The sequence below is a fragment of the Dipodomys spectabilis genome, unplaced genomic scaffold, assembly GCF_019054845.1.
Source record: "Dipodomys spectabilis isolate Male_0828 unplaced genomic scaffold, ASM1905484v1 ptg000056l, whole genome shotgun sequence".
NCBI classification, from domain to species: Eukaryota; Metazoa; Chordata; class Mammalia; order Rodentia; family Heteromyidae; genus Dipodomys; species Dipodomys spectabilis.
In genome coordinates, this window is record NW_024870733.1 from 29,990 (window position 1) to 37,794 (window position 7,805).

Genomic DNA, 7,805 nt, shown 5'->3' on the forward strand with positions numbered 1-7,805 from the left:
GTGGCTCAAGTGGTAGAGCGCTAGCCTTGAGCTGAAGAGCTGAGGGACAGCACCCAGGCCCAGAGTTCAGGCCCCACGACCGGACCCAAAAAGAAAAAAAAAAATAATAAAATAAAATATACCTGGATCTCAAAAAATTAAATCCCCCAACCACAAATCTTCAAAGTAACAACTGGCTAATAAATAAGTGGACTAAAGAGTCAAAGCGAAACTTCTCGGAATAGGAAAGATGAATGGCCAATAGACACATGAAGAAATGCTTAACCTCCCTAGCCAGAAAAGAAATGCAAATGAAAACCACGTTGTGATACCACCACACCGCAGTTAAAATGGCTATAATCAAGAACCCTAATAACAACTAATGCCGGATGTGATGTGAGCAGAAGGGAACCTTACTGCATTGTTGGTGGGAGGAGAAACTTGTTCAACCATTTTGGAATTTGTTATGTAGGTTCCACAGAAAACTCCACATAGAGCTCCCCTATGACCCAGCAATACCACTTTTGGGCATTTACTCAAATGATCACAAACAAGACCATACTAAAGCTACCAGCATCACTATGCTCATTGCAACATTATTTACCATAGGTAAGATATGGAACCAATCTAGACATTGCACCATTTGTTAGGAAATGGAAAGATTGGAAAAAATTATATTAAGTGAAGTAAGCCAGGCCCAAAGAAACATAGATACCATGGTTTCCCTTATTTGCAATAACTAATATATGTCTGAGACAAACAGAAACTCTCAGACAGGTTGTTGTTTGGAGAAATGAATCCCAAGATACGGATTCAAATGTTTTCTTTTCTTTCTTGTTATTGTTTTCAACATATTTATAAGATGATTTGTTTGTTGCTTTGTATGTACTTCCCTCAGGCTATAAGCGCTGCTTTCACTGTATTTGATGTTGATATAATTTTTGTAGGGAATGAGAAAGACAAAGTGTTTAAATAGGTTTACAGGTGGACCCATTTTACAACAATGAGATGTATAAGACGTTATGTCGATAAACGAACTTTACAACTTTGGTGGGGTGGGTGGTGAGGGTGGTGGGGAGGGTAGTGGTAGAGGGATGTGTGGATGAGGGGAAGAGGGGAAGGGATGGTATGGGGAAATAAAGGTGGAGGAAACAATGCTTAGGTTAGGTTCCTGACATTGGGTATGAGAAAATGATCTATCTAATAATAAACTTCCTTGCCCAGTCAGAAAATACATTCATAATTCCACACATACAAAAAAACTAGATCATTCAAAATAATGAGATTATTTAACAGAACCACCCAGCTCCTGAGCCATCTAATCCGTGATTTCATTCACTCATGACAATGCATTTTTCATATCACATTTAAAAATTTTTTGAGTCTCTCTGATCAGCAGACACAAATGTGCTATCATATAATAGAAAATGTAGTTAAAATTACTTGTCCCTAGGTAATCTTTAATATATCTTAAAGAGTTCTTTGTCCTTGCAGAACCTGTTTCTGGCATTTTGCCCTAATGTCTAATATTAAGTTACAAAGGACATACCATTTTCCCTAAAGGTTATGCTATGTAGTTGACTCTGATTTTTTGCTTATTCTAAATTAAAATTTCTCAACCAGTTGAATTATTGTTTATGTTACTCCTAAGCCATTCGAAATATCAAAAAGAACTGGAAATTCACCTTGGCAATGATTTGTGAATGGCAGTTATGGTAGTGGGGAGGTAAAGGACTTGAATTATCTAGAGTGCCTTAAAACTGGCACTGTTATTTAAGGACTGATCACTTAGTAAGCTTTTAAAGTGTGTCTTCTTATTTCATGTATGACGGTAAAAGTATGCTTTTCATCACATCCTTGCCTGCAAAGAACTGGAATTATTTCCTTTGTAGAGTTTGTGCTGAAAAGTCTGACTTAAAGAGGCACAATAAAGAACTAAGTAACCCCATTACAGACTAGCAACCATCTTGTGAGGTACGGATTATTAAAAAACAAACAAACAAACAAACATGAATTTGACCCAGAAATGACACAGGAAAGAAAACAATTGCCAGGCAACTGAAACATATATAATCCTTGGGCAAGCAACAGGAATTTTCTCTGGATACATCAACCAAACACTGGCTGGCCATACAAGACACGGTGACCCAGAGGCCAGGTGGTCCCCGTCAATAACAAGTCAGTATTAATAATAACCAATCATGTATGTGTAGCTTAATTTGCTTAAATTAGCCACTCACGTAATTTCTCATGTAACACTCCCTTAAGGTTGTTTATTCAATACTATAAAAACTGTACTATTCTATGCTCGGGGCCTCTTAGTGTCAGCAGTTACCGAGTGCACGGAGGACCAAGCTCGAATTTGCAAATAAACCAGTCTTGTCACTTACATTGAATTTGGTGGTCTTTGGAGGACGTTTAACAGATGGGGGCTCATCCAGGATAAACCCATAAACCCAACCAGACACCTGATCAGAGAGTAGCAAAGAATGGCCGGTAAGTAAAGGCATTGCCGCTTTGTAACTGTCTGGGGTCTGTGTGTCCTGCAGTATTGGAATTGGCAAGAAGTCCTGTCGGATAGTGCTATAAGGCAGCCAACTGGACTGGTGGGAGAGGTCGCCTAGTTCCCCGGGAAGGTAAACTATCCACTAGTGTGGACACTTGGGCCTGTTTGTTGTCAGAAACTTTCTGTCTGATAGTTTACAAGGTAGACTGTCCACTAGTGAGGACATTTGGGATTTATCGTGTCTGTAATCCTTCACTTTCTGTCTGACAGTCTACCATGGGCATGCTATTAAATGTGTGTCTTGTCCTAATGTCTGTGTGTTTGTAATGTGAGTATTATGAAACATTTCCTCACTCAGGTTCATCCAGAGGTGGATGCCCAGAGACCCTGTTTTTCTCCATTTGAGGCTGTAAGTCTTCGCTCTGTTACTTCGTCCAATAATAGCTACTTTCTCTTTCAGACTCCCTTATATTTCCACCTCGAAGAGTGAAATCTGGCCTAGAAAGATTGGCCCACTTGAAGCAAAGCTAGAGTCAGGTAATCTATCGATTGCCACTGCTAGATCCCCTTTGGGATCTTAGACAGACCAGCTAGTCCACACTTTACACCTTGGGACATTGTTAGCTCTGTCCTTAACATTCTTTAAATTAGTTGTTAGGAAGGTAAGGGGAGTGCGAAGTGCATTCTGGTTCTGACCCATTTCAATGTATGTCAATTCACACATAAGACCAGAGGAAAGGAGAAAAGTAATTACAATTGTCACAAAACGAAATAGCTGGTGCTTTCAGCAATTTGGGATATGACCACTACTCAAAATGACCCAAGGAGTAATAAAGCCCCACGGAATACTTTCGAACAAAACTTCTTGGGTGCAAGGGGTCACATCAGTTAAACAATACTCATGGACCACCCAAAGAACAGTGGATCTGGTGATGGGACGAGTGTCTCACTCATTTTCAGTTATCCCAGAGAGTCTTTATCCCATATTAGGAAGATACTTGTTGACTAAGGTCAGAGCACAGATTGACTTCTATCCAGAAGGCTCCCGGGCGACAGATGCCCAAGGGAGACCAATACAAGGGCTGACTCTGAGCCTGGAAGACGATTACTGGTTGCACCAATCACCCCAGGCTCCTCACCAAGAAATCACCTACTGGCTGGAAAGGTATCCAGAAGCATGGGCAGAGACTGGAGGAGTGGGACTAGCAAAGAATAGACCAGCTCTATTCATTGACGTAAAGCCAGGAGCTGACCCAGTCAGAGTCTGGCAGTACCCTATATCCATGGAGGCATGGGTAGGAATAACGCCCCACATTAGGTGTCTGCTAGAACTGGGTATACTGCGACCCTGTCAGTCGGCATGGAACACTCCCCTGCTATCAGTCTGTAAGCCCCACTCCAATGAATATAAGCCAGTAGAGAGTTAAGGGAGGTCAACAAATGGGTAATGGACATTCACCCGACTGTACCCAACCCCTACACACTCCTGAGCACCCTGCCTCCCTATAGGCAGTGGTACACAGTATTAGATTTAGAAGATGCCTTTTTCAGCCTACCCTTGGCAGCTAAAAGCTAAGATCTCTTCTCCTTTGAGTGGACAGATGTAGAAAGAGATATTAATGGACAGCTGAACTGGAAAAGACTTCCTCAAGGATTTAAAAACTCACCTACACTCTTTGACAAAGCCCTGCATGAGGACTTAGGTGAGGCTAGGGGAGGCCACCCTGGCTTGACTTTGTTGCAATATGTGAATGACTTATTAATTGCTGCTAAATCTGAAAGAGAATGCAGCCGAGGAATGGAGGATTTACTCCAGACTTTGGGAAGCCTTGGTTTCTTGAGTGTTGGCCAAGAAAGCTCAAATCTGCAAATCAGAGGTAACTTACCTGGAATATTTATTGAAAGGGGGGCAGCAGTGGCTTACAAAAGGAATAAAAGAAACTGTCCTTAAAATTCCAACACCCCAGTCTCAGCACCAGGTAAGGGAGCTTTGGGGCTAAGCAGGCTTTTGCTGTCTGTGCATTGCTGGGTTTGCGGAGTTGGCTAAACCCCTTTATGAGGCTACCAAAGAAAAGCAGCTGTTTTTATGGATGAATTAGGTTGAACAAGCCTTTGAACAGATAAAAATGCCTTATTGTCAACCTCAGCATTAGGACTCCCTGATACAACTGAATACTTTTATTTGTATGTGGATGAACATAATGGGATTATGAAAGGAGTCCTAAGCCAATATCTAGGCCCATGGAGAAGACCAATAGCCTACTTTTCAAAGAAATTAGACTGGTGGCAGCAGGATGGCCACCATGCCTGAGAATGATAGTGGCTACTGCTCTAATGGTTAAAGATGCAAATTAACTATGGGACAGGAACTCTATGTGACCACGCCCATGCTATTGAGAGTGTGTTAAAGCAGCCACCAGATCGATGGCTCAGCAATGCCTGAGTAATCCATTACCAAGGACTGCTACTCACTCCTCTCAGAATTAATTTCCAGGTTCCCTCAGCTGTCAACCCAGTGATTTTTCTACCAGATCCAGACCTAGACATGTCACTACATGATTGCTCGGAGATCCTGGCGCAAGTCCATAATATCCAAGAGGACTTAAGAGATCAGCATTACCAGATGCTGAACTCGTGTGGTTTACAGATGGGAGCAGCTTTGTTCATCAAGGACATAGGTATGCGGGAGCAGCAGTAGTGACTGAGAGTGATGTCGTTTGGGCCGAACCTCTGCCCATAGGCACGTCAGCCTAGAGAGCCGAATTAATAGCCCTGACCCCAAGCACTAACGCTAGGAAAGAATAAAAGACTAACTCTGTACAGTGTTAGTCGGTATTAATTTGCAATGGCTTATATACACAGAGCTATCTACAAAAAAAGAGGATTACTGACAGCAGAGGGAAAGTCCATCAAAAATAAAGATGAAATTTTGGCCTTAATCTCTGCTCTTTGGTTGCCTAAGAAGTTGGCCATTGTTCATTTCCATGGACATTAAAAACGTAAAGATGCTGTGAGTAAAGGCAATAACCTGGCCCACAGAACTGCCCGGGAAGTGACAACACAAAAAGACTCTATAATGATGATAAACCTCCCAGACCCCGGTGCAAGAACTCTCCTGGACACTCCTACATATAACACAGAAGATTTAAAATGGATTGATCGACTAACAATGGCACAATGCCTGAATGGTTGATGGAGAGACTCTAAGAGCAACATTATCTTGCTAGAACAGTTAGGGAGTAAAATACTACTGAAAATGCATGGAGCACCCACATGGGAGCGATGAAGATGCAAGACATGGTGAGAAATACTGGTCTAAGGGTCAAGAATAGTCATGCTAAAATAGAACAGATTGTCAGGGACTGTAAGGCATGTCAGCTGACTAATGCAGGGAAAATTCAGGCAGGACCAGGCAGTCGGAAAAGAGGAGATAAACCAGGAATCTACTGGCAGGTGGACTTCACAGAAATCAAACCTGGCAAGTATGGATATAAATATCTATTAGTTTTCCCTTTTCAGGATGGGTAAAAACCTTTCCTACAAAGTGTGAAACAGCACAGGTGGTGGCTAAGAAGTTTCTGGAAGAAATCTTACCCAGGTTTGACTTCCCTAGTATGATAGGATCAGATAATGGACCAGCCTTTGTGTCAAAGGTAAGTCAGAGACTTGCTAATGCTCTTGGGGCAGATTGGAAACTGCATTGTGCTTATAGACCCCCCAAAGCTCAGGACAGGTAGAAAGGATGAATAGAACTATAAAAGAGACCCTGACCAAATTGACCATGGAGACTGGTGGTGACTGGGTAACACTCCTTCCCTTTGCCTTATACAGAGTATGAAACTCCCCTTTGAAAATTTGTCTTTCCCCCTATGAAATTGTATTCGAAATGCCCCCTCCCATAATTCCTAATTTTCAGAGCAGCTTCTTAGGGAAGATGATGACTCTGAACTTTTGTTCTCTCTCAGGGTCCTGTAGAGGACCCGCCTTTAGGTCTGGCCTACACTGAATGTGCTGTACGAGTCAGGCCCTCCACCGATCCCACATCACTTCTGCCACCGGACTGGGTCCTGGTGAAAAGACACTGACAGGAAAACCTGGAACCCCGGTGGAAAGGACCTTTGTGGTCATCTTGACGAATTCAACTGTCCTCAAAGTCAACGGCATCACTAACTGGATCCACCATTTGCATACGAAGCCTGCAGATCCCATAACCGATTTTGGAGAGAACCCAGAGTGATAAGTCTCACTTTCCAAAGACAATCCTTAAAGCTCAAATTGAGCCATAAAAAGACTAAGTCATGAAATGGTTGTTGACTTATACCTTACTTGGAAATTGTATTGAAATAATAGTGGGTGCCTGCAATCCTAATCGCCCATATAATTGGACTTGGATTATTAGTAATCATGTAATGGACAAACCATTCCCTCTGGCTGTGAAAGAGGGACCCTCCCTATGGTTTCGAGACAGGCTTACATTTAAATTGTGACAGCTCGCTGAGGGAGTATGGGAAGGACCTAGGCTTGTTGAGTGTAGACGGAGACACTGATATGTTTGCCCAGGGGAAGGCAGGACTAGTAATTGTGGAGGACAAGAGGACTTTTACTGTAAGAGCTGGGGCTGCAAAACAAGTACCTCAGGAAAATGGAAAGGAAAAGGATGAGACCTTGTTACTTTTACTAAATCAGGGCCAGCGGGCATCCAGTTTAATGGGATGCCTGTGCACCAACAAATTAGGGTTCCCCAGGATTCTGATGCCTGAGTGGAAGTTCGGTTCACAGACAGGGGCAAACAAGTCATAGGATGGGAATTAGGAAAGACTTGGGGACTAAGATTTTACCGATGTGGAGAGACTCACATTGACATACTTAGAAGTCTACAGGCAATTGCCACAGCTAGCTATTTCCCTTCAGTAATGGGAACAAACACTGTTTTAAGACCGGTTTCTGCCACAAAAGCCAAAGCAAGTGAAAAGAAAAAGCCCCAGGCTGTAGTGACCCCATCTCTTCTGAAAAGAGGAGACCCCATCAGGGAGAACATCGCCTTGCTGGAGGATTCTCTATGGCAGCTGTTGGTTCAAACTTATAATGTAATCAAGCAGACGCGCCCTGATATTACCAAAACACGTTGGATGTGTTCTGATATGACACCCCCATTTTATGAGAGTATTGCAGTGGTACAGAATGTAACTAAAACAAGTAAATCATGCAGATGGGAATAAAAAGAGGCAAAATTTACCCTAAAGGCAGTTATAGGACAACGGTTATGTGTAGGATGAGTACTAATTTTACTCACTTATGTAATCAGACCCAAGAATGGACT

At 42.5% G+C, this 7,805-nt stretch overlaps 1 pseudogene; it reads left to right on the plus strand.

Moving 5' to 3' along the window:
- Positions 1 to 3,300: 3,300 nt before the first annotated feature.
- LOC122108311 lies at positions 3,301 to 5,183 on the plus strand (annotated as a pseudogene).
- Positions 5,184 to 7,805: the final 2,622 nt, after the last annotated feature.